General features: G+C 39.7%; 1 pseudogene; it reads right to left on the bottom strand.

Annotated features, from left to right (window-relative positions):
- LOC145485679 (autophagy-related protein 2 homolog B-like) lies at window positions 1-26,456 on the bottom strand (annotated as a pseudogene).
- Window positions 26,457-27,936: the final 1,480 nt, after the last annotated feature.

The following is a 27,936-nucleotide window of genomic DNA, read 5'->3' as shown; positions in this document are numbered from 1 at the left end:
TTACCATTTGAATTTGGGTTTAGATGGTGGATTTAGACGGTGATAGACAACTGTGTTGCGGTTGATCCTACTATCGAGAACCTGAAAAAAAAAAAAAAAAAAAAAAAAACATAGCGATGAGCAAACAAAAAGAGGTGTTTATTTTCAAGTTCAGTTTATTTTGGTTCATATATTTAACAAGGTATGTTTTAATTAAGCTCTTACAGTCAGACCTCTATCGAGTGGCCCTCTGTTAAATGGTGACCCTCTATTAACGACGACCATAACTGATTTTCTCAGTTCATTTTAAGGTCATTCCTCACATTTGCATTGCGCATCCTTACTGCGCATAATTTATGGCGTCATTAGCGCGCGCTTGTGCACGCGCATATTCAAAACATGACGGATTTCCCTTGATATTGAGCTCTGTCAGTTGATAAATGGCTCTAGCTCACCAACGAGCATGGGCACCCCAATTTTTTTTCCAGTCGTTGTAATCAACTAATCATAAGCTTTGCGTGAGAAAAGACTGATCTAATTTCTATTGCTGAAAATTGAATAAATAAGAAAAATAGCAGATACACTGTGGTCTTTTCTATTTTGCAGTCGGTAGCCACGTCAAGAAATTTGGTTCAAGTTTTTAATCAAGGATTTAGCTTTCTGTCTGAATCAAACTTAAACGTTTATTTGTGTCCGACACAATGTATTGACTGTAGTTTAATGCGTGTTCTTATGAGTCCGGGCTTACAAAGATGTTACAATTACTGGGAATGCGTTCTCATAATAAGCATTAAATAATGCCAAAATGGGGCATTTTCAATGCCTCACTGCTCCTTAATGAGGATGGGCATCCCCCTTTTTTATTTCAAAATTGAAGTTATCATATGACAAATATTTAGTGGACAAAGTTTGAACAAAAATCTATTGTCACTTTCATTTCAGAGGAATTACCTTAAATGAGATGCCAAAACTGTCAATGATCCTCTTTAGACGGTCGAAGCTTGCCTTGCGGACAAAGTTACCACAAAATCTGTTGACTAGTGCGTGGACTCCTTGGATATATATAGAAACAATAGCCTCAATTTTACGCGAAAATATGCACGGATATTTGTCCGCGGATATTATCTGTTTCGAGAAGCGAACAGTTTTCCGAGAGCGTAAAACTGTGAGCTTCAAGGAACAGATAATGTCCAAGGACAAATATCCGTGCATATATTTTTGCGCCAAATGGAGGCTATTGTGTTTATTATCCTTCATATATTTTTCACACACGCAGTTTTGAAAATTGGGGAATATTCTCGGATATTCCCGAGTTTTAGGTGGGGAATATTCGGTCACGTGACGTGTTTAGACCAATCGCGCGCAAGCGAAAATATTTGATGGATTATAAGCTACGATATTTTTCCGCGGACATTATCTACTACGAGAAGTGAACAGTTTCCTCGAGTAAAGCTCCAGGAAAACTGTGAGCTCCAAGGAACAGGTAAGTTACAAGGACAAATATCGGAGCATATTTTAAACGCTAAATGGAGGCTATTGCGTTGATCGTCCTTCAAATATTTTTCGCTGAATACGCCCGATCTGAAAATTGGGAAACATCACTTGAATATTCTTAATATTCAGTCGCGTGACGGGTTTAGACCAATCTCGTGCGAGCGACAATATTTGATGGACTATAATACAAGATATTCATTCAAATTATATTTGCTATTTGCCGGCAGAGAGGTCGGTATAGTGAAAAACCTGTGACCTCAGTTACAGTTTTTCAGTTTGCACGAGTGAGTTTTTCAAAAAGCTGAAATTGTACGGGCCGCTTCGGCGAGTGCAATTTCAGCTTTTTGAAAAACTTACAAGTGCAAATTAATTCCAAATTGAACGAGAAAAACCGTATGATTACTTATTAATAATATAAACATGAAAAAAGTCGCGTTGAGGAAGTGCCGGAAGATCTTTCTTGAAGCCTTTTTTTTCTCATTCGAGAAAACTTTTTTCAAAGTTACCGCACAAAATTTTCGTCATCATTTTCCGTGATATCATTTTCTTAGAAAATCTCCTATTATCTTTCAGCCAATCATAATCCAGAATTACAATGTGCAATTTTCACTAGTGTTACACTTTTTGCACTGGTGTTACACTTAAACTGCACTGCTCTCAGCCAATCAGAATCGAGCAATTTTTTTATTTATATTTACACAGTAACAAGTCGCGTTGCCATTTTGAATTTGTCATTAATGACATTGTTAACTACTCCGGTTGGCAAAAGTTTTATTCCTTGAACACACACACTAATAATGAATGGATGTCCAGCTAAACTCATAAATTTTCATACTTATGTAAATCTTATCCACGTTTTTTTTTTTAGCACGCTCTACAATTTTCTTATGAAAGACCAGCGAGACAATCACAGACAGTGAAGAGTGCAATTGATAGCTCTAGCACGGTAGTCACACAGGTCCCAGAACCCCTGCCCGGTTCACTCCCGGTTTGTATTTTTCCCCTTGCAGAAAATGAACGGAAGGAAACCCTGATAAGATTCACTCTTAGCAGTGTGCTTGTTTCATGTGTGTTATTTTCATTCAGGGTCTAAAAATAACTTAATGCTTGTCACGAGAGCTTTAAAATTTTACTCTGGCCGGTGTTTTACGTTGACTTTCGTTCATTTTAAATTAAATAATACGCTGAAGCGGCATACCTCTCTGTGACTTCGTAACTCAATAAAACAATGTCTATTAAGACACTACACTGTTCTCCTACGAAACAGCAAACTCTCAGCCAATTAAAGAAGTTCAAGGAACCCGAAATTATTATTGATATGCATCGTTCAACGAGAATAATTTGAATTCATATGATAAAGTACAAACCAGGCGTACCAACGTAACTGAGCTCTTACAACAATTGTTACCTTTGGTTCACTTTGTAACTCGAGAATTTGCGTGCTATTCACAATTGAGCTAGTGACCTGAAGGTTCGTTATCGGAAATCGCGATTAGATCTAATTTGGTCCTAGCATTCTTCCCAAACGTTTGAAAACCTACTTTTATATATCTAGTGTAAGCCTGGAAATGTCAATAGCCCATGTTTGATCTATCAAAATTCTGGCAAGACTCTGACGCTTTCTGACCAAAATTGTAGTTTTTCTAGGATTCCTTTGTCTTGTAATTCCCATAAGAGACTTGATACAAAGAAAATATAGATAAAATGTCGAGATTTGGCCGAAGCCCTCGGTAACACGTTGGAATTTTGATATATCGAACTTGGGTTATTGTCTCTCCTTCCTCATGGACACAAGAAGATTCTCACTGCTTACTATTTCTTCAATGGAAGAACTCATTTACATGAAAAACGTCAATGTATTTGTTTGGTGTTCTTACCTGTTCACTGCCATCAGACGTGAAAAGGGACGGCTCAAACATTCCAAGATCTAAAACACATACATAATCTGGAAGAAAAACAATACCTGAATCATAAATCATCCACGAAAATAAATCATTTGCATCAATTAATAGAACTTACTTCTAATATTTGCAGAACCACCGCATTTGTACGAGAGATGTAACGCCGCATCATCAATGATAAATCTGCCAAATAACCAACCAGAAAATCAGTTTAGAAGCCAATTCGTCAGTGAAAACACAAAAGCTGTTTCAAGCAATTCACCTAAAACTAAAGTACGTAACTGTAAAGAATATATCGGTTTGCCAAAAGAAAGAAACTTGTTTGACAACAGCCACTCAGAGTGGTTGGAGGACACTTTCCGAATGTCATTGTCAAATAGGAAAATAAGACCAGCAGCCCGGGATTGCACAGGGAAGGTGCTCGAGACTGGCATTTTGGAAGCGAATTCCCACTAAGAAATCTGAGCCACACTGGAAAATTACTGACTCCCATTCTCAAGTTTCTCCATAATGCAATCTACTTTCATTCTCGTCATAGGCTCTAAAGACTTTTCTCGGTTAGCTGGGTTACAGAGCGACGTTGTCAAGAAAAAAGTGGGGCAGTAGTACGACACGAGAAAGTCAGAGAACGCGTTTCTTCGCTCCTGGCAGTAAGCCACTCTTTTTTACTCAAACCGTCTTTCGCACTGCACCCTAACTAACTGAACGCTTACAAGAGGCTACACTCCTCGTCGTTAGTCATTCTCACTTCCTAAAGGCTTGCTGGTTTTTGTTGAGCACTTTTCTTCAAGATCAAACCATCACTGCTAGCTCTCTTGCGTTCTAGGTAACACGTTTGGGCGCCAACACAGTACACAGTCAGCGTTTGTGGAACCTACCTCAGCAAAGAGACATTAGACTCAATCGTGATGTTATTTGAGACACTGAACGTTCCCATGGTGACAAGAACACGTAAAGGAAGGTGGATTGGCCTGTAGGCAGAGAGTAACACGTTACTAACATCGACTGCACTGGCTCATGGGCTACAGAAAAACATATATGCAACGTAACACAAGCTAATACAAGTACAAGCGACTGTACTGCGTCGAAATCAAGACGATTGGTCGATGACACGAAAAGGAACTATTGTCCTGGCTGACACATTCAAGTTTAGAATTAATGACAAACTGATGGTTCTTCGCTGACCTTAGAAATACACGCGTTATAACTATCCTTCCACAAAACCAAATACCAGAATCAAAATTAAGTTGATGTAATATAAAAATAAAACTCTACTTGTGACCACCTTAGGGTAAGCTAAAAGGAAAGACTTTTCTACCTACGGTTAATTCTTCCTCCGCTCGAGAAACGCCTGAAGACTCGCTTCCTTCCCCCCTCCAACCCCCCCTTCCCCCCCTATAGAAACATAGTTATAACGTAGCTCGATAGATCCATGTGGTGTCTCAGATCAGTTGAATGATAGAGGGCATTTTCGATTCCGGGATTTACGGAAAAGAGGACAACCTCGCAGGATATACACGAATATTCGAAAATTTATAAACGTGAATTTCAGTTCCATGTGACTTTACTCCCCGAATTGAATGGTTCCATTTCTGAAAGTCAGCAATTCTGAGATATTTCGGAAACTCTTCTAGGTTGTTTTCGTTCAATATATATGCCTTGAAAGTTTCGGAATTTTTTTGTCGAATGGAAAGCACCCTGAGTAACTACCAAACAAACACGATAGAAGAGTGTCGAGTATGGAAAAATTCCAACAACAAACCTATAGTCAATAGTCCCTTCCCGCACATGTGTGTGGAACACTGTCACAACCTTTGGAAGAGTGAAACCAAGGACTGGATCATCCTTCACGTCAAAGAAGTCTGTCACCTGCAAAAATAAATGCTGGTCTAGTGGTGACCGATTTATAACAAATCAATAGTCACACGCATTTAACCAGGCGAGTGTTTGCAAAGCGTAAACTTTTAGTGATCCAGTCAGCACCAACCGCCTTGGAAAACTGCGCTTCTCTTTGTTTCCCTCAGTCGATTGAGCCCACCACTGTTGAACAAAAAGACCTTTCAAGGCAACATGTTGGCGAGGCAAATTTTAGTTCCATCCTTGTGCACGGATAAACAAGAACCGCTAAGAGAGACCTAGCAATTTAGTGGTTCTACCAAGACTTGTCTAAAACGGTGTGAAAAACGCTTCCCAGTTTGACTGAAATCACACAACAAACACAACACTTGGATAAAGAAGCATTAAATTGATACCCGAGTGAGCCACATCTGTTTAGAAGGAAGCATTCTGTGGCGAATAGTGCTTCTGCGGACTCCCAGCGAAAGTAGAATTTCCTTTAAAAAATCATGTAACACCACATCACCTCAGTAGACCGTTTTCGTATTCTCAGTATTGCACTGGAATTACTAGCTTGCAACTGAGACTAATCCGGGAACCTTCTCAAATGCAAATGACATTAATCTAAGATATTCCCCCGCTTTAGCCTCCATTGCAAGCTAGTTCCAGTCCAATACCGAGAATGGCTTATCATTATGTAATTTGACTATATAAGCACATCTTTAATTCAGGGTGGCAAAAAAAAATTCCTCAAATCATGTAACTACAAAGGCAATAGGACGTTTTCTTTATCCTTATTCTAACTATGGAAAAGCGCTCACTACATGGGCGAAGAGCACCAGAGAAAATAGCCCAGAAACCCTCTACTTCTGTGAGCTGCAGTACAACCTCACGTTGGTGCTAGGTAATTGTTTGTTCAATTTGCATTCGTACCTCACTATTTTTCGACGTATCCCCTGAAACTTTAATAGCAAATGCAAACATCGGTTCACCCGTCTTCCCGTCAACTTGTCTCACACCCGATTCAGTGCGGTAGAGGGTGGACTAGAGCTCAGCTCCGCTGAATGCAGACTCCATGGACACGTGAGCACTCTGTGGGACCACTGGTGCATGCTGGAAAGCGACCTTTTGAGATTGAAGGCACAGATAGCTCAGATCCACTTGACTTTTGTAACAAGCTGCTATAAAGAATGTAATGTCATTAAATTCAGCTGCTATTTCTCCTAATACTTCTTCAGAACATGAGCTACAATCCCTGGAACTTCCACTTGGAGAGGAACTCTGAAAGAAAAGAAAACAGTCACAATAAAACCCTTTGAAAAATCTACAAAATTCAGAGTATAATCGTAAAGTATTTGTGAAATACAAAGGAAATACGAAGGTACTTTGATAATTTTGAGTTAACAATTGAAAACTAGCTCTATTTACACCAGGAAAACGCCAAATTATGTTTCAGAAGCTTCAGTAGGAGTTGCCATAGTTCAAGTGAAAAACTACCGCGTAAGAGCCTGATACATCTACCAAGGTTTTGTACGAATTCCGGATACAGCAATTGCGAATGCTTTGTTGGGCTGATATTAGCACTGATATTAGCAGCTGAGAAGTGTAAGATTAGCTCTAAAGTAATATGGAGTGCTAGAATTCAACGCAAGTATTTCCTTCTCAGCGTTAAGATAGACTTAGCAAGGAAATGAGTGACCAAACGAATTAAGGAAAAATTATTTGAGCTCGATGGGATTCGAACGCGCGACCTTCGGATTAGATCCCCGTTGCTCTGCCGACTGAGCTTGGAGGCCAGACCGGAACAGGTCGTGGGGAATTTCGGTAGAAATTCGTGATGAGGTAGATAATAGTGGTGAACGCAATATTGCGTCCCGCTGCCCAGCACTGTTATTGGAAGCTGGAAAATAGAAAATAAACTCTATGTTCAGCGATTTTGGAGTGCTGTAAATCAACCCAGGTGTTTCCTACTAAGCGTTAGTCGTAGAACGGAAATGATGGATCGTACGACATAAATAAATAAATTAAAAAAAAAAAACATTCCTTGAGCTTGCTGAGAAACAGAGGTGATTTGATCCGGAGGTCCTAAGTTAGGTTATAAGCTTTTGATCAAAGAGATTCCACATGCTAGTTTCTAAGGCGTTTGCGCTTTTGCACTGGACTATAGTGAGTAGAATAACAAAGGAGAGCTTCGAACTACTAAAGGGTAAAAAGGATGGTTGTGTTTGTGCTCTTTACTATTCTCTTTGGTTCGATGAAGGTTCATCCAAGAACAGCTTCCTAGATCTGCCTTACCTCACTCACAGGAAAAACCGCCAGTCTGGCCTTGCCAACATCGAGCGTAAGTGTAAAGGATGTCTGGCCGTTAGGGTTGGACGTTGTTCGTTTAAATTTGTTATCCAGTGATGTTAAATTACGGCTGCCTTCATCAGACGAGGATGCATCTATGAACAAGGAATAGTCTGATCACCCACTACAACTTCGTAACTTGCCAACGCAAACACGAGTTAAAAAGGAATGAATTACAACACTGAAGAGTAAGGAACATATTGGGAAAATGGACAAAGTGACACGCCTGTCATCATAGCCTGATGCATAGCACGAGAGAGAGTTTAGTTCAGTTCCCACGTTTGTGTAGAATCTGTACAGAAGAATTTCACGGACGAGTGCTATTCAACTGTGTATTTTCTTCGGACGGGAAGGGCAAATAGTGTCTCTCCGCCGATGAATACTATCGCGTCACGTGATCAGTTTAAACCAATAAGAATCGGAGAAAATTTAGTGGTGAACTATAATCGCTGATAGACAATGATCGCATGCGCTGCTCTTGAAACTGAAAATTATTCTTAAGTTTCGGCTTAAAAAGTGCACACAAGTGTAGGTTTCGTGCTGTAATTCTTTAGTGTGTCTCCTAAAACAATTAAACTACTAGCCCTCGTTTTCTGTGATATTCAACTCAGCTCATGTACGCCTCATAGACTTTTCGCTTTTCGTGGTCTAATTGGTAAATAGAAGTACGGCTTTTACTGCGAGCTTTCTTACTAGATATTTTCAAGAAAAAGTTACTTGCCATCATCGTAGCTGCGTAGCCCTGATCTACACGTGACAAACATTTCCGGTCCCTGTGCCTGCATCATCTGACTGGCTAGGTTCAGCCCTGTACCAATATTAAACCCACATGGGTCAGGCCGGTCCGCTGGGGAGGGAGCCATAGGTTCCCATAACAACAGGTCACTGGCTAGCCTTGAAAACAACAACAACAACAACAAAACAAAAACAAAAACGACGAAATTGACGAAGTCCGTTCCTGATCCTCTATCAAGTTTTGAAAATGCTATGGCGGACAGGGGGTGAAAAAAAGAGGGAGTGGGGGAGGGGCAACAACGGAATCATATTGTTCCTTACACTACGTCTTCTGTTTGCATTTGTACAGTGCAATTTCATCTCTTAACCGCATCTGATAGGTCCTCCGCGCGCTAGTTTGTCATGTCACTGGCGCGAGATCACGCTGATCAGATTTACATACTGTTTGTAAAACTTATGGGAAATACTAATGACTGTCGCTGAAAATATGTTCTCATGAAAAGACTTAGTTCTTGGTACGATTAATTAGTAATTGGACCTCGTGCTGCATAGTTGGAGAGTAATCCCACTCGTTATTTCAAAACAGCCTTGCGCTGCGCAAATGTCTGATTTTGAAATAGCTCGCCCAATTAGCCCCTGAATAGTACTCAGCCTACTCGGTTCAGTTACTATTACTATTACTGTCTCGATCAGAGCGCGCGACAGGGAACTGATCCAGACATAAAATGTGTTCTTAAATCCATGAGAGTCAAATATTTTCTCTTTTCTCCAGGAACTGCAATTCCATGTATTTTATAAAACTTCCATCTCTTCTTTATAGTCTCACCCACCTGTTATAAATATTTTCAAAGACATCCTTCGTGTGCAGGTTGACATCTAGTCTTTAAAAGGTGCATTCAACATGTACTTTAGAGGATGCCACTGTATCGTCTTGAAATTTGGTCATTTCCTCCTGACTTCCAGGCATTAAAAGCTGCAATCCAAACGCTTATTACATTCAGTTCCATACTTCAATTGTAGCCGTTATTGTTGCTTTTGATCTACTTGTATTAAAATAGCTTAGCAACCCACATTGTAAATTATATTAAAGCAAATGCCATCATTTCCTGACTCAGCCAGTGTTTATTAAAGGAACTGCGTCAAGGATTTTAGCCAAATTGTTATTTCTCTTCGAACGCACGAACGATGCGAGTGCGCGAGAACGGCCGCGAAGCGTGCGTAAAAAATTGTCTTTCCTCAGGGCCACCCCATAGCGTTCACACTTTTTAAATCCCCTGGGTTAATACTTTTCCTTGTGATCTCGAAGAACTCAAGACGGACTACTTCGTTATAAAGAGGTTCCTTAAATCGATTTGGATAGCTGGGGTTACAAATAGTGGTGACAATTCGCAATATGTATGCAGAAATCCACTTTTCTTTCTCAAGTTAAGAAGGTAGAAGATTAGTTAGCATCATTTAGCAAGGAATTTATGAACAGTGGTCTTATTGCCACTAGAAGTCTTTGAACAATCCCTGTTAAGGGGCTGGCTGTTGACCATTATGAGCAGCATACTAAGAAAAGCTTCATGGACTGAAAACAAGACTAACCTCTTCTGTCTCAAACATGACTGGTCTGCAGGAGATGGGAGACGGTTCGGCCTTCATCACAGGATCCAGAGAACTGAGGGGCGAGTTATCCGACGAGGGAACTTCCTCCAGAGCTGACGAAAGAGCAGGTGGCTGCACAGTAATCACAATCCTTCAAACAAATAGCATTTGTTATGATCTATACCGTGTGAAATTTGTAACAGATAAATGGTTAGAAGAGAGACCGGGCACGAACCGTTCGAGAGAACGGTTATACTTTGCAGTTAAACTTGCAACAGCGAGCGGCGTGATATTTTCGTTGTTATTTTAACGCTTCTGTCGTGGAAGTGCCGCGCCACTATATGCCAGATTCGCTAGTTACAAATTACCGAAAAAAAACCCCACTATTTTAGATCAGGCAATCGGACGTTGAGCCGTACGACTTATATCCTACACTTTATATCAAAATAATTTGTCAGAGGCGTTAAAAAATTCGCAGACAGTTTGAAAAGAGTAGCGGATGTGCATGAATACTATGTCACAGTTTGCGCGTCTTAAAAAGTTTAGCCTAAATTTTTTAAGGTCGTCGTTTGCAATCCGTGTTAATCTTCTCCACCCTTAACCATCCTGGTCCTTTATGGTTTATTATTATCTCTTTGGTGTTTTACTATCTTAGTAAACTTCCTTCAATTTAAAGGTAATTTTGTAGGTGGCCAAAATACTCAAAATACCGCGACTGAGCTCCTCTAAAGACACGTGAAACACTCAAAGCATCCAAATACACCATAAACACTGTACATTTGTACTGTGTGGCAGGTTATAACATCATTACCTTGGCCAGTCAAAGCCACCATTTCCTGTATCGTTTTCAGTTTGACTATGCGTGACATGAATAACAGGCATTTTATCACCGCTGGTATCTTCCTGGAAATAACCTGTCAAAACCATTCAGAGCGAAACCTCTCCTTACGGCTAACACATCACTTTTAAGGGTTTGTTTTAGTCTTAGAAAAAGGTAACAAAGTGTTACTAACAACCCTCAAATACCCTGTTGATATGCTCAGACAGGGAAATTATTTACCGTGTTGCGCAAGCTAGTGTTACATATTTTGAAAGCTAGCTTTACATTCGTATTTTAAACCCAGTTCTCTCAAACTTATCAAATGTAACAAACAATGATGAAATAGTGTTTTCAAATCATCTCTGTTAAAACAATATATGGCATTTAGTCTTGACTTAAACTGCGTTTTTAAAACTTTAGGAAGCCACCATAACTGGCCCAAGACTCATAAAACTGGTCACTTGTCTTGAAGCAGCACTACCTGAGCTGGAGCACAGTGAAAGTTCACATTTTCAATACAATTACTTTAAAAAAAAAGTTTTTTGTCAATTCACTAGTTTGCTGATTTCAAAGTAATATAGGAAATTAACATACGGTGAAATGACTACGATTTTTGAAACTTCGCAGCAATTTCAAGGAACTAAGCCTGCTTGGAATGTGTTGTATTCAAGATACAATTAATAAAGTACTTACTTCTTCGTTATCGTAAATAAAAGACAAGACCAGTATCTTAACTACATTGTAAACCCTAGGTTTTCCATACCATGCAATTCTTTGAAGCTTAAATTGTAATGGCAGGGAAGCTCTGATCCAGTAAGGGATGTGTTGAATTCTACGGCTGAAAAGTCAAATATTAAGCACTCCTTTCTCAACGACTGTTTCCACCAGGGACGCCGATCTACAGCGGGCCGTAAGTCAGGAATGGGAAACCTATAATGCCAGTGAAAACATAAGTTGATTCCACTGCTAAGAACATAACTTTGTCTGATAGATCTGTGTTGGCATCATGATGTAACTCCAGAGGTCTGTACTTATTTCACAAATAATACGAAGTCAGAGAGGTATTTTCGTAGAACGCGATCATTCTTAAAATTACAAGAAGAAATTTAGGGAAGAATATTTTAGAGAATTTCAGGCTTGAGCAGATTTTCACTTTTTGGGGATGAACCTCACTAGAAGACAGTACTTATAGTGCACCAAACAAGTGTCGATAGAGTTGTCTCTCTAACTCTATTAGCAATTTAACATTGTCATCCCACTTCCTCGTTATGCATTTGAATCACTGTTTTCTGGCTTGAATGATCATAAATTTACAAATTTATTTAGACGAGTTCGAATTACCCAGTGGGAATTTGATAGGCTGGTACAGGATGCCTTTACGATCTGCACAAATCATACGGGTAGTCAAATCGTTTCTCTTCGTTGCTCACGAAAGACGTGAAACTATTCTAAATCCCCTGAATGAGAAGCAAATTTTCGAAACCTACGTGGACCGGAAACTACCTTAAGCTGCGATTTGTCCCCCTAGCTCAAAAAACGAATTAAAATATCCAATTCCCCTAAATTAAATGCACTCTGGGACCGTGTACGGAGCGAAAACAGTTACTTCTATGAGCCGTACCAGTTTGTCTATATACAGCTGTAGGACTCGATTGCTCATCTTAAGACCAGAGTAAGTGAAGGGCAGGACAGGTGAATGTTAAAAGGCTGTTCTACTGTGAGAGTATCTTCTATGGCTTGTGTAAACAAAGCCTGCTGATTCTGTCAAAAGACAATACATTGCCAGAAGTTTGCAGCACAGTCAGAGGAAGAGATTTCAGAGTTCAGAGTGAGGCCTGCGATTTTCTACCAGAAAGGTTGCGAATTAAGGTGGCTCCATAGGGTAATCATTTATGGCGTTGCGCGCGTAAGTGTTATGTTTTGAATGCCGTTTTTGCATTCGTATTTACACCCAGTCCCCTCAAACTAATTACATGTAATAAGCAATGATTAAATAGTGTTTTACTATCATCTCTGTTAAAATTATTGGATTTAGTCTTGAATTAGAAATGCCCAAAAAATTATGTTTTTTACTTTTTTATGGCTTTACTTGCGATTTTCTTGAATTTCCTTCGGTGAAATCTTCCAAAATTTCCACAGCATATCACTTCCTGCGGGACACGAATTTTAAACACGGAAAAAGTAGGGTTTGTAAACGCAGGTTTTTCGATTTTTGTAAATGTACGTCTTTTTCCGCTGCGAAAAAACTGGTCTTATAGATTTCCCTCAAAAACGAGCTCCGACTAAAGTAAAATATTTACTACCAATCTGCCAAGTTTTATGGAATTTCACCGAAGGAAACGCGAGAAAATTCACGGTCAGTTTTGCTTGTTGTGCTCATGTTGACGTAATAAAATATCGAAAAACACTGACGTTTTCCTTCAAGCGCGCGCAGATTACTTGAGCTTTCGTCCTCAGCGCGCGTGCGATCGTAAAACTATAGGGGGCCACCTTAAGCAACTTGAAGCATCCTCATGGTACCATGTTGGTGATAACAATGACCTGACCACCCAACACAAATCGTGACTATCACAATTCACGGGTTAAAAATAAGGAAACTAACTTCGTTCTATGCAAAAACTGTATGTACTGTAAGACAGTAGCTTTTGATCATGGTTCCGTTAATTTGTAATGAGAATTTCAAAATCTTGACAATGAAAAATTGCATTTCCCATCGGATTATTTTAAACAGAGCTGGGTCTACAATAATGGTCTAATATTATCACTCGAAAACTAAGCCACAAATGCTTCACCAGTTCCTCTACACTTTGGTTCTGACCACAGTATGCCAGAAAAAAAATGAAAACGCAGCTTTATTTCTACAGTTAGGCCTATCGTCCACATTAATCCGTCACAAAAACACTCTGAGAGCTTTCTGAAAACGCTTTTCAAACCGGAGGAATTTGAAAACGCCAGCTTTGCGTTTTAGACTGGACGGAAAACATTTCTCCGGTGTTAAGTGTGGACAGAAAACACTTAATGCGTTCTCAGAGTGAAAATGTAATTTTCGAATTTCTCCGGCATAGTGTGGACGAGACCTTAGAAATCATCTGAATCCGTTATAAATGCGGGACATACAGTAACAAGTTTACCAATCTAAGGAAAGGTTAAATGCAGTGCTCTCTGAAGAGCTACAATGAGTTACAAAAGTGCCGAGATACTTCGCAGTAAATTTCTATTTCAGAGCCTCTCGCCAAAATGGGTGCAGTACAAATTGACCCAAGAACGTCTGCGTGGGAGGCTATTCATTGCCCGTTAACTCGCCTCTGTTTTATTTTGTACTTGTTTTGACACCTGCAGCGATGGACGTACATCTACCAGACTTAACTGTTATTTTCCATGACTTTCCTTAACTAAGCCTTGATTTTTTTTATATTTTGTAAGTTCAATGGCCTCTCCATCCTGTCCTACAGAAAATCCTCTCCTTTCTTATCATGTTTTCATGTCTTTTGTACATCTGATTCAAAATGAACACTGGGAAAAATAAAATATTAAAACGTATGCAAATTCAAACAATCTACCTGAAAACTTTACAAAAGAGTGTGCCAAACTTATAATGTATTTCTAATGTGTTGCCCAGTAAATCTTGAGAAATATTCATTTTTCAGGTCAAACTGCCTTTCTCCTGTTATTTTGACCATCTACTGTACTATGTTTCTACTATGTATTTAAACCCAATGGAATAATAAGCAGAGCTGGTGGGGTTGTGCATTTAGACTAAAAGCTGCACATGTACACGTTCCTGCATTATTATTATAACGACCCATTGTTATTTCAGCCTACTGTCAGAATGTAAATACAAAATTGTTCAGTTATGTCCAACATACCACTAATAGTGCAAAAATGTGAAAGGATACATGAAGTTGACAACTACTGTACCTGAGTTATGGAGTATGGAGTTGGAGTGGGTGAAGAAGTTGATAATCGTTCAAATAAATATTCATTCAGCTCCAGTTTCCCTATTGACAATTCAATGTTTCCAGTCTGGTGTGAACTGCTGACTGTTCTCTCAAATTCAAATGAGATAGGGGCAGCCATACATCTGCAGAATCAAATGTCACAAACTTTAAGATAACTTGTGAAAATACACGTAATATATACTTGAATCCTTGGGGGTGGGGGGCACCCCCCAAAGTTTTTCATGGGGGGTGTATGGCCCAATCTTTGAAACCCCTATCTTACTAGAGACCAAAATCTGTGATTGTCCATACCCTTTCTCAGACCCAAACCAAAAAATTGATACTCCATTTCAGACCATTAGAATTACCACACATGCATGATCAAAGCTAACGAGGAATGATTTCCATTTACATAAAAATTGGAGAGCAGCTACAAATTTTCCAGTAATGATGCAGAAAAAAATTAGTTGATAAATGTACACAAGATACCCAGTGCCTGTAAAGCCAAAGTAACAAATATACCCTATTTCAGCCCAAAGTGGTCAAAATTTACTCCTCTTTTCAGACCAAAACAGCACATGCCTATAGATAAAGATACATGACAGTTATAGGTATTGTAACACCCCCACCCCACCCCCTCTCAAGGAACTTGAACAAACCTAGTGCCTTGCCAACACAATGTACAGTAAGGACCAAACTTTTAAGGGCCTGACTCTGACCAAGATTCAAACCAATAACACCAAACCATGTGCATATTTAAACCACTGCACCATCCCCAGGTTCCTCCCATATCCTAGGTCATATTCAGTGCCATGTGCAATACAGCAAGTCCTTGTCAGCTACTGCTAGTAGCAGTCTCGATCGTGTTACTGGTGGCTAATTAAGGGACTGCACAAAGACACCTACCTGAGATGATCTGCACAACATGCCGAAGCAAACTTCTCTGCCATCCCTTCAAAGTCTTTTCCTCCAAATCCGTATGTACCAAGGCTAGAAAAGAACTTGTCTGCCATGAGAGACAACGGATGACTGTCACTGGAGTGGAAGTCTTGTATCTCTGATGATGGTGACAACACTGGATCAATGTGAAGCACTATCATTGCCAAGCTGGTGAGCTTGATACTTATTTTTGTCACATCAGGGCATGGATCATCTAGGGCTGCTATTCCAGCAAGACCAGGATTTGCAGACGACATACTGTGTCTAGAAACCGTGCTTTGAGGAGCATCTGCATGTATTAGTAAACAAAGGCAAAAGTTATTCAATCTGTGATTTCAAAATGAACAACATGGTTGTTCTCCTTTACAATCAAGACAACTAAACATGTCATTCAAAAGTGCTTGTCATTTGCAACAAACTATAATATAGGAACATTCTATTAGCTAGACATGTCACCTGAATCTGATCATATTCAACTTTGTTAGTTTTCCTTACCAGTTCTCATGTCAGGAACTGATGACATGGATTGCTTTGCACTGACAAACACAGTATTCGCAGCTTCTGCTAGAGAGGCTCCTTGTGAAAAACAAACAAACAAAGTTGTTGCAAGTTTGTTGTTTTTGCTTTGTTTTGTTTTTGTTTTTGCATTTGTTTTCCTTGACACAGGGCCAAGGTCCATACAGGTAAAATGTGCAACGTGCCTAGGGCTTAATGCAGTTAAATGCAATTTAACGGAGTTAACAACAAAGAGTGCCAGTGTTGTCTGGAGTCAGCGGCGTTTCATACATGGGCATGCGCCAGATCCCATGTGCTCTTTGACTGAAGTGTGTTTAGCGTTACAGGCGCTAGCGTGTTATTTGCGTGGCAGTTCATGGGACCTCATCTTCAAGGCTTCCTGGAAAGTTCTCGGGTCATAGTTTTAGAATTGGAGCCGCTACAACTGCTGCCCAGAGAGGTGTTCCTGATCATCTCATTAAGACAATGGGTCGCTGGTCGAGTGATGCTTACTTGTTATATGTGGGCACACCTGTGGAAACCATCCTTTCAGTAGCTGAACGACTTGCCTAACAGGTATGGTTTTTGTCACTAATTTGCCAGTTACTGGGTGCCTACGGATTTGGGCATTTTTCTCGGGGCTCTGGCCTCCCCATCCATGAGCCCCTCTCTTCTCCGAGCTGGCTAGCGCGCTGCTCGGAGGTCCTCTGGCTTGACGTGGGGGCTCATGGCTGGCTTGCCAGGATTTGCCAGCCATGGGAGCAGTCTCCATCTAGGAGCTGGCTGCCAATAGTGGAAGCTCCTGGATATTACAGGCACCCAGCCTCCATTTTGCGATGCAGTTGTTAAATGCAGTTAAATGCAATTTAACGGAGTCAACAACAAAGAGCGCCAGTGTTGTCTGGAGTCAGCGGCGTTTCATACATGGGCATGCGCCAGATCCCATGTGCTCTTTGACTGAAGTGTGTTTAGCGTTACAGGCGCTAGCGTGTTATTTGCGTGGCAGTTCATGGGACCTCATCTTCAAGGCTTCCTCCCTCCCCCCCATTTCCCTCCCTCTTTTCCACTGTTCACACAGTGTGACGGGTGCCTGCTCTCCCTTCTGCGTGGGGGCTCATGGCTGGCTTGCCAGGATTTGCCAGCCATGGGAGCAGTCTCCATCTAGGAGCTGGCTGCCAATAGTGGAAGCTCCTGGATATCACAGGCACCCAGCCTCCATTTTGCGATGCAGTTGTTAAAGGCAGAATATCCTCCCAAACCCAACCCCCAAACCCATCCCAAACCACCCCCACCTCCCCCAAATTTTCCCAAGTTGCCATCAATGATCATATAACTACAAATTAATTTTTGTTGGTAATAATCCATTTTAATGGATTATTACCCTCCTATTTTTAAAAAAATAGGAGGGTCACAAGATGGTTCAATGGGCAGTTCTGGATCTAAAACAGGTCTACAGAAATCAAATCCACCTTCAGTTTATAAATAAGTGTTCTCATAATCATTACTTTAAAGCTAACCTGGTATCTGAACTTTCTGGCTCATAAATCGCTTATCACAGCCTATAGTGTTCATCAAGTTGTACGGGGATGAATGCCCACCCCCTAAAGTCCCCAAGGCAGAAAATTCTGGTGACTGCAGCAGATTTCCTGAGGATTTTACTACAAACATGTCAGCTGGTAAAACTGGTTCCTCAAGGGGAGGAAGCACATCATGGCTAGGCGACATGGAATAGAAGGTTTCCTCTCCTTCCTCCCCTAAGATGTTGTAATAATCGACACCTGAGGAGTCGTGGGACAGTACATCGTTTGTTCCATAAGTAGAGTCAAAGTTGAAGTTCCATGAGTCTACCCGTTGCTGGCCTTGTTGATGTCTCTGGTCCTGCTGCCTGGCAGACATAAGCTGGTTCTGTAAGTCTTGTTCTATCTTTTGAAAGTCTTCTGATTGCATGGGTTTGTTAACGGAGTGGCCTTTCCCTGTAGTTTGGCCAGAAACATCTAAAAGAGAAAGACAGGTCTACAATTGCTTACACGTGTTATAAAATTTTGTAGTTATTGAACTGGTACTTAACAGTTTGCACAGCAATGAGAGATTAGATGAAATGTTGAGTGTCTCTCAGGCCTACTGCACAGATACATGTATATCTGTCTGTCTGTCTTTCTATCTGTGTGTCTGTACATGTATAATGTACCTCTCTTTGTCTTCATTGTCTAGATCTGTTAGATGCAGTAATTAGTTATAGCTTTATAATATTATTTTGTGTCCTAAACATCTTTTTAAAAGCAAACCTGGTGATGAAAATCCACTGCAGAGTTCTACAAGCAGATGAACTTGTTTAGGTGACAAGAAAACATTTAGTGTTCCAAGAAAGCATTCAACATCCACCTAAAAGACATCAAATAATCATGTCAAGCAATCTAGCAAAAATTGACTATTAACGTCTAAATAAAGCTAATTCCTTATTCTCTGAAAAAAAAAAAGAAAAAAAATAGAATACGTGAATACATACATTGTACTATACATCTTTCAACCATTCCATAAATTTACACTCTAAACCCATTTCAAAACCCAAGCAAGATTCAAACTAAAACGCAATTCTAGACCTTCTATTTGTAGTAGAAATCTCGAGCTCTTACATGTAAAATCCAATTGCTGAAAAGCATAGGTTTGTACATGCAAGTCTACTTTATTAATGGATAGCTCTGAGAGTGGGAAGATATTACACTAAACTCCACATTGTGATTGAATTGAATGCCTGAACAGGCAAAATTGCACTCTCTGGTCTGCCTGAAATTCCCCACTGTTTCCCATAAGAAAATGGTATTCAAGCCATATAAAACCCTTATTGGCCAAGCTTGTTCTGTCAAGATGATTGAGTATCGATCTTGCTATTTTTTTCTGTGTTAGAGAGAAAAAATGCAAAAAAAAAAAAAGGTTAAAGCCAATATCTGGCCATCTTGACTTCATCTTGATCAAAAATCCAGAGTAATTTATTACATATGTTCACATATACTGAGTCATTACAAAATAAAACATGACAATTATTTAAAAAAAAAAAACATTCAAAATCCCACGTTAGGTCCAGGAACAGCAACATTTTGTTTCAACTTCAGTTTGATTTCAGAATGGCCAGCGAATGTTGCAATCTTGATTGGTGGTAAGAGACTTCCTGAGAGGGGGTGGGTGGGCAACTGTTCAGCTGATAATGAAAGCCCCTCAAGAGGACTGTGTGAGTGGTGAAGTGGTGGAGAGCATGAATCGCTACCTGGGGAAGGTGGGGGTGATTGAGGAAAATCTGGAGCTTGAGGCATAGTTCTGGATTCCTCTGGGAATTCGTCCAGGTGAACAGAAACTCCAAAGATTTTTAGGTTCTTGCAGGTACAGGCAGCAGGTTCATAAACACTCTTAGCTTTGTAGTAACTATCCCTCTCACCAAGTTCAGTAGATAAGTCTGAATAATCAATTCTATAAACAACAGCAGACTTTGAGTAAAAAATCCTGTTTAGATTTGAAGTTCTCATGATTTAATGTAGTGTATACAGTATGTTACGTTGGTTCACTGATGCCTCTCAAATTAAAGGGTTGCACTGATATTAACCTACATGTACCTTCTAATGTGTATCTGTAGTCCAATTCCTGTTATAGTGTCTTTTGGTAAATGTTCAAATCTAATAACTGTGTCTCTAAAGGAGAGCTTTACTCTTGCCAAAACTGTGAACATAAACAAAACTTTTAAATAAATAAGAATAACAGGATTATTAACAAATTTGATCCACGAAAATGCCCTTACCCCTCCCATGGAGGGGCTTTTGGTTTGAACTCACCATCCCACTGGAAATTCAGACTTACATGTAGTTCATACAAAATGTACTTTCTTTTAAAAATTTTGGCCCCCTCCCCCTTGGAATAGCTGAATATTAACCCACCTTGGGGTGGGTATGGATATTCTCTGGAATCACACAATCTAAAATTAATTGTTCTCAATTACAGCCAAGTGTTACATGTATGATGAGTTTAATGTGTTAATTGAGTTTGCTTCTGCCAATACTCACCTGATTCTATGGTTTGAGCAAAGGATTCTAGACCTTCAAAGGGTGGGGTAGCTTCTGCTTGTTCCTCTCCGTTGGACGGACCTTCTTTCAAGCATTCTTGAGCCAGTTGCATGCTTGTTGTCATCGCATTCCATATCATGGAATCAGTCATGCTTCCTCCTAAATAACATAAAACATTACGATTGCACTCTGAGAGGTGATCAAACTCTGATATTATTATATTATTCATGATTTTCTAAAGGCCGAAATTTCAATCTTTTCTTGTCTAACAAAGAAGCTTGTTATGTTATGTACTCTCTCCATGTGGCTGGTTGTTCAGTCACAACGCTCTCAAAACGAGTCAAGTGAGACAATAACCAGGACAAGTCACAATTATTTGTGACCAGAATGGCACGTGAATGCACAGTTGGGGTTGATCTTAAGAAAATTAGTAGAAACTGAAGGAAAAAATGCATTTAAGTCCATAAAAGGAATTTTTACGTTACGTAGGTTTGAACGAATCATTATCAAATTGCTTTAAATTATTTAGGGGGAAAAAGGAGCACACTTCTCGGCCATCAAAGCTTACAATGTATTGAAAGAACTGTAAATAACTATAGTGATAGTACCTGTGTCTACACGCTGTCTTGGTGTGATAGTAACTTCAAGACCTTGGATATCCAAACAACAGCTTTCGCTGAGAAGAGCTGTCCATGGAACAGACACTGAGATGCTGCCAATAAATCCATCAATGATCTCCACTGGAATGCCAGCATTGTCCAACATCTCATTCACTGACTGAAATCATTCATGGCACTTAAACTTATAAATTATTGTGATCACATAAACTACAGTATGGCAGGGATTTCATTAATGCTTTAATAAAACCCCTGATGTACATGTACAATGTATCCGCAGATTGGGAGGAAGACCAGGAGACTCATGAACAGGTTGCAGCTGTGTCCCTCACCACCCCAATTACATGTATATATAAAGTTAATATTATCAACTTAAGTTAATTTCTGAGTTGAACATACTCATACTGATTCAAAAATTCACTGCACATCCATTTTCATCCTAATTAAACTCATTTTAATGTCTGTTCAGTTGTCACTAATGATTACAGATGAAATCAAGTCTTTTCTTAAAATGTAAATAGTATTAACTCTTAAACTTTTTCATTTTATGGTACATTGTATCTTTTTCCATCACTGTCACCATATGTGGCTTCTATTATTATGTAATATATTTTTACGTAATACGTACATGTGTTATTATTTAAGGGAACATTACAGGGTTAACCTCATATTTCCTTTTCCAAATACATGTATGTTTTGTATTTCTATTTTCCTTTCCACATCTAGAACAAACTTTTATTTATGTGGGTAAAATGTGGTAAGAACATCAACAACACAATCGGCTATTGCCTAATGTGTACCACTTGTTTGTTCTACCACATTTTGACATCATCTGTAATCAATTACTGATTTATACTTGTAAATGTCAATGTTACTTATTAGAAATAAGCTAGGCTAATGTTCAAGGCATCTGAGACTTCCTAAAAAATTTTAGTTTGGGACCACAGGAAGCGTCCAAAATTTCATAACATTTAGCAGAAGTTATTTCCATATATTACTTTGTAGTTTGAGCATGGGAAGTAGCTTCTGGCTGTAGTAGTGGGGTATCTACAAGGTGAGAATTTACTGTATATGATTTGATCATTCTCCAGATTTACTCCACTCCAGAACTTATAACAGAGTTCTCTGTAAGCTCCAGGTACCGGCGAAATTTGCCGTCTAGTCGTCCTTGGCACGCCAGCTACTCATAGTAAATAAATCATGAAAAAAAAAAATATTTCTAGCAATGTGAGCTTATCCGTCTATAAAATTAAGCATAAACTGAAAACAATATGTCTAATTTTCTCAGCAAATACGTAGCGATTAAAAAAATACAACTCTTGTACAGTAGCTGTAAGATAAAAGAATCTGAAATCATTCGGGCCGTGAGAATTGCCGCCAAAAACGTGACATGGGCATTGAGCTGTGACAGCAGCACTGAAATATTTGACAGCCGGGGTTAAGTTAAAGCTCAGTTTTCCTCTGAAAATGAAGCGAAAAACCCAGCAATCGCTGTTCAGTTCCTGGGATAAATTGAAAAGAAAATAGAAATGGCACAAACGAAGGTCATAAGTGTAATTTAATTAGTTCTTTAAACACAATGACATGCAACCCAGTGCTTGGCTTGCACATGGAGGATTTTTGAGAGCAAATAACTGCAAAGATTTCTTTCAACAAAAGAAACAAACTTTGCAAGATCTTACACAGTCTTTAAACTCGGCAGCTGTAAGATGTTTGTGTAAATATTGAAAGTGAGATATAAAACAGGCGAGCTTATCGAGCAGGGACGCATGAATAAATACATGCACTATTTCAAGGCTTCATTATAAAGCGAAACATTTACAAAATATGCCAAGTTTAAGTTTGATTGTATTAATTTTATCACTTTTGAAAACATGAGCGAAAAACCCAAACTACCGCAAAGGCTCAAAACGTTGATGATGGTCCGCACGCTTAATCAGACAAGATTCTGAGCTTAAATCCGCGGGAAACTTCACCAAGTATTAGAGGCTTCCACTTGCAACGGTTACCAATCACAAGCTTCATCACGTTCAATGAATTCCATCCCTAGCACTGTGTTAAAGCAACTCAAAACTTGTCTTTTAACAAAATAAATGTCAAACCTCAATCTAGTGCCTTCAATGCCAGCAAAACTCTTTTCTCATTTGGCTTTCTCATCTGTTTTTACACACGTGATTGACCACAAAATGAGAACATTTTTGATGTTTTTGATATTTTTTTTGAATTTCATACGGATGACGATGATTAACCTGTTCAACTAACACACTACATTACATGTATGTTTTTCTCGGTGAAATTGCTTTTCTTTGAGAAAAGAACAAAACCATGATTGCTTAAAATACACTGAAATGCACTTTTTAGAATCCCAATTTCAAAATTTTCCCGGGGAGGATCCCGGACCCCCCAAGAAAAGGTAGTGGTCACCCCCCCTCCCCTCCACGTGGCTCTGATAAAACCACTTCACGTCCTTTAATCGGCATTGTCCGCCGCCTACTCAAAGTTATTCTCCCTCTACTTCAAATTTTCAGGAGAACCCTGCTTATAATTGGGTCATTTATAGCCTGCGTAGCAAGTGTTTCTGTGGGGTTTGGGAGCAAAGAATTACAGCGCAAAAAATGGAGCAAGTAAAAGAGGGGGGAGGGGGAGGGGAAGGAAGGAAGGAAACGCTTGCAGACAAACCCCTGGATTTTCAAAACCGCCCACTTGGCCTTTCATGCCTGAGTACGCACACTGCGATTTCGTGCTGTCATCGGCTGTCATAAATTAACCAATAAAATCTTTGGCCTTCCGTAGCGGAAGTGAACTTTGAAGCAAAATAAACTTTAACTTCTCAAAATATGCACAGTGGGAACGGAGAAATCTCGATGAATTAAATTGGTAATTTATAATCAAGCTATATTTCTACTCAATCCATCTAAAAGGAAGGACTGTAAGGGTGAAGTTTTAACACAAATCTGCCAGAAAGTTAAAATCTAAGAAGTATTCAAGTCGCATTAGTAATCCTTGTACTTGCAAGATTCGAAATCTTGGATCACTGTATTCATTCATCCAGGAATCAATACAAGGTAAAATTAGCAAGTCAACTCCCACAAAGGTAACTCCAGTAAAGAAGCGTTTGCTGGAAACGCCAGATCACCAAATGGGCTCGAGTGTTATGGCCTGTAGCAAAAACAAACAACGGAAAGTCTTCTCTGAAAACTTTGCAATTTGGGTAGGAGAGGCTTCAAACATCTGAGAGGGAAAATAACGATAACCTTCACCAGTATCTGAATAAAGATAATCTTCCCCTAGGCAGCCTCCAAGTCAAAATTGTTTATAAAATGTCCTCATAAGAATTCCCCACGACGACACGACTAAATTTTTGGTTAGGCAAATCTGTGACAAAAACTGGCATGCCGCAGCTAACACTATAACAATTCATTCAGAACTGTACCCAGAGGTAATTCTAACTGCTGTCAACAAAAATGCTTCTAATGAAATGTCAGAGTACTTACGACAACATGTTGCTATGTAACAAGTCACACGAAATCACTAGGTTTTCCACGCAGTAGTGAAAATTTTCTGTCCAGTGGTTTATTATTTTGTCCTTGGTGCATGTGGCATTCAAGAAAGTGATGTTAAAATTAAAGGAACAGCTGCAAATTATGTCGCACTTGCTTCTACAATAATGTGCCGGCTTCGAAAAACCAAAGTGTCGGCATTGTACTACAGGCTTTCTACTGTACTGTCGAAGCTGATGACTAAATCCTTGTTCAGCAAGAAAAGTTAAAACCCGTTTTGTAAACAAACTTCGAATGCGTCTTCCTCTTTTTTCTGGCACTCAGAAGTTTAATACCTTTGAACGACACATGTCAATAATATTGGACTAGCCTAGCCAATCACGAGCTCTGTTCACTGGCGAATGGAGGTTTTTTAAAATCCAGGGGTTTGTCTGCAAGTGTTTCCTTCCTTCCACTCTCTCAACCCCCTCTTTCTTTTTCTTGGCTCTCGCCCCATTTTCCATGCAGACAAAACACCGAAAAATCCCGTTCCTCGGTCTTTCTTTGCTTCCAACCCCACGGAAACGCTTGCTATGCAGGCTAGGTCATTTACAATAGAAGCTGGTGCCCACATGTACAACATCTGCCGTAAGAGATCTACAGTTTTCAGCAACGAATCACAAAAGCTAAAGCTCACGCTCACTCTCACAATCCCTGGAGCACGACTAGAAGAGAGAAACACACCACAGGACCTATACAGTGTTGTCTGAAAGCTAAGGACTACATGTATCAGAGAAATAAGCTTTTTGTATTATTCTTCCTCCAGTCTGCATTAATTTCCAAACTGTCAACTTCCACTCTTTTTCTTATCATTTATTTCAGTGAGTGAGGATTCGTCATTGCAAACTGGTTCTGTATTACATGCAAATTAAAGTGCATTACACTGTTCAACCCCTATTAAACGGCCACCATCGGGGAAATGGATAGTGGCCACTTAAAGGGGTTGGCCATTTAATAGAGGTACATGTAAAAACAATACAAAAGACCTCATCGGGACTTTGTTTACTGGCTCCCTAATAGGAGTGGCTGTTTAATAGGTGGCCGCTTAATAGGGGTTCGACTGTATAATAGTAAATTACAGGAGTTCCACCCAGCATAATGTTTTGAGCCATAAAAAAATCAATGTTGCTGGTGCAAAATAATGCAAAATCACATCCCATCTAAAACTTAAATCTCGATCACATCACCATATGCATAAACTTATACAAATGTATAAGCTTACATCTAACTGTATAATTTGGAAACCTCAATTTATATGAAAAATATGAAAAATATGAAAAATATTCAGAATATATGTGCAATGAGTTACACACGGTATATTATTAAAAATCTCTCACACGATTCCATGCAGACCTACACAGTTGGAATAAAATTTATACTTAAAATATCTATATTTTCTAAACAAGACTGACCGATGGTTAGCCACAAAATCCATGTACAATATGCACCACTGTTAACACGGACGAATTCGCCATAAACACACAGAAACAGAAATATACTCTGAATTATTGGTTGCTTAACCATATACAAATAGAATGCGATCCCTAAGCGTAATCAAACACTTCTCTGCCTAATAAACGTTCACGGTGTTACAACTGACGAGGGGAAAAGAAGACAATACAAAGTTTGAATGCTCAAAAGAAATTAAAAGAAACCCCAAATTATTAAGGGAACCGGTCATTTAAGCGCAAAGAAAGTGTTGATACATTCCCATCGCGCCAAAAAAAAGAAAAAAGAGCTCAAGGCCAACTCTTTGCAATCCTATTTCTCTAGGCTTTGTCGCTACTCACCCAAACATCAAGAGGCACTTTGTCCACTCGTCCCGTTCCATTGTACAGATCGACAGTCAACTGGTCCAAAGTCAGCTTTTCTTGCAGAAAATGGCCAAGATAATGCTGTAATAGATATCTGCAGGCCCTTTTCTTGATGAAGTCCGACCAAGGGAAGAACCAGGGCATTGCTGCTATAAATTCCGTGGTATTCTATAAGATAAAATCGGGGTTTTCGACGTATGAATGTCGGCAGAACGTCCTCCTCGCGTGTCCGCCATTTTCTCCTCTTGAGGTTGTTGTTGTTTTGGATATTACGTTAGATTCTCCCATCATCCCTTTCGCCCGTCATGAACGCTGTTGTCGGTCTTTCGGTCATCGTCGGATTTAGTCGTCGGATAATACGATTTTCAAGCCACGTTTCTCTTTAGGATACCCTTTGTGCAGTTTTTCCTTCTAAAAGACAAAAGGAAATTGGCTCGGATGCTTTTTACGCTCACCCCATTCAAAACTAACTGAACCAAGCATTGAAGAAAGGCTAAGACAAATGTCTGCTAACTGATAATTGACTTTCTTGGCACTACTGTATTTCAATAACTTTTGAACTAGTTAGTTTGCAGGTATTATACCACTCGAGGTGGGTCAGGGTGGGGGCTGAATATATGTACTTCCAGAAAAATTGGGAGGGGTTGGAGGGAAACTTAGCAGGTCTTCAAATTACGGCTTCTAAACTTCTTTTGTCGGATTCGATATCCAGAAATTCGGTGGACAAACATACTCAAACATAAACAAACTCTTTGTGTTTGTTGGAATGGCTGGTCTACCACATATGAGTGGAAACTGAGGAAAATTGTAAGACGATCGCTCGGCGCAAATGCGAAAGCTTACAGTGAGGGTCTGGATGGGAGGGGGAGTGCAAATGCCAGTTGTCAGTTAAAATTTTGTCTATATATCAGTTGTCAGTTAAGTGGCTGCTAATAATTAACTAGAGGTCTTCAATGACTGAAACCTCTCCTGGTTGACTCATTTAATAAACAATGCAGTCGAACCCCCTTCCCCCAAAACCATCACCCTGGGGACAGAGGAAAAACACACTTGTAGAGAAATGGCCGTTATGGGGAGGTAGGGGTGTAAGATGACACCTGTTTCATTGGGATGCAACGTTTTTTAAAAAATAAGAGAAAAACTATTTTAACATATAAATACGTCTACAGCACATTCTCAAAATACATCAACAAAACTGAAACCAGGCAGAAACAGAAGTAGACCAAAGAAAGGTGGTACGGATCAAGGTTTTGTATACACCGTTCGTCAGTCCGATTATCGTCATTAACTGGCCGTTGTGGAGAGTTTACTTTGTCAGTTGGGACGCGTTGTAGTGGCCGTTGCCGTTGTGGAAAGGTGGCCGTAGCCGTTGTGGAGAGGTGGCCATTGTAGAGTGGTTGAAATAAGAGTGAATGCATGTATGGACTGTCCGCCGGGACCAAAACGAGTGGCCGAAGTAGAGAGGCGGCCAGTCAGTTAATTCCATCCAGACCCTCTACAGTTGCTAAATTGTCGCAATGGGAGGAGGGGGGTCCCTTTGTCGGTTGACGGTAATTTTTCGGAATGACGTTGATAACACGAAATTAAAGCGCAAATTTGGCTGTAATTTTTTTAAGGATATATATTTGCTCATGTTTGAATAATTCATATTGGTCAAAATGGCTATGGGAAAAGTTCATTGCCGCTTTAATTGTAATAAACAGAATCACATAAATAGTATACACAATAAGTTTATCAAGAATACTTTCACCACAATGGCTACATAAAAATATTCAACCCAGTAAAGGTGAGGGCACATAAAGGCCAAATAAAAGAACATGAGGACAAAGCGAGGGAAGAAGGTG

Source organism: Orbicella franksi, chromosome 4, assembly GCF_964199315.1.
Source record: "Orbicella franksi chromosome 4, jaOrbFran1.1, whole genome shotgun sequence".
Classification (NCBI taxonomy): Eukaryota; Metazoa; Cnidaria; class Anthozoa; order Scleractinia; family Merulinidae; genus Orbicella; species Orbicella franksi.
The sequence above is the reverse complement of the archived record's forward strand: the minus strand, read 5'-3'. Positions and strand labels throughout refer to the sequence as shown.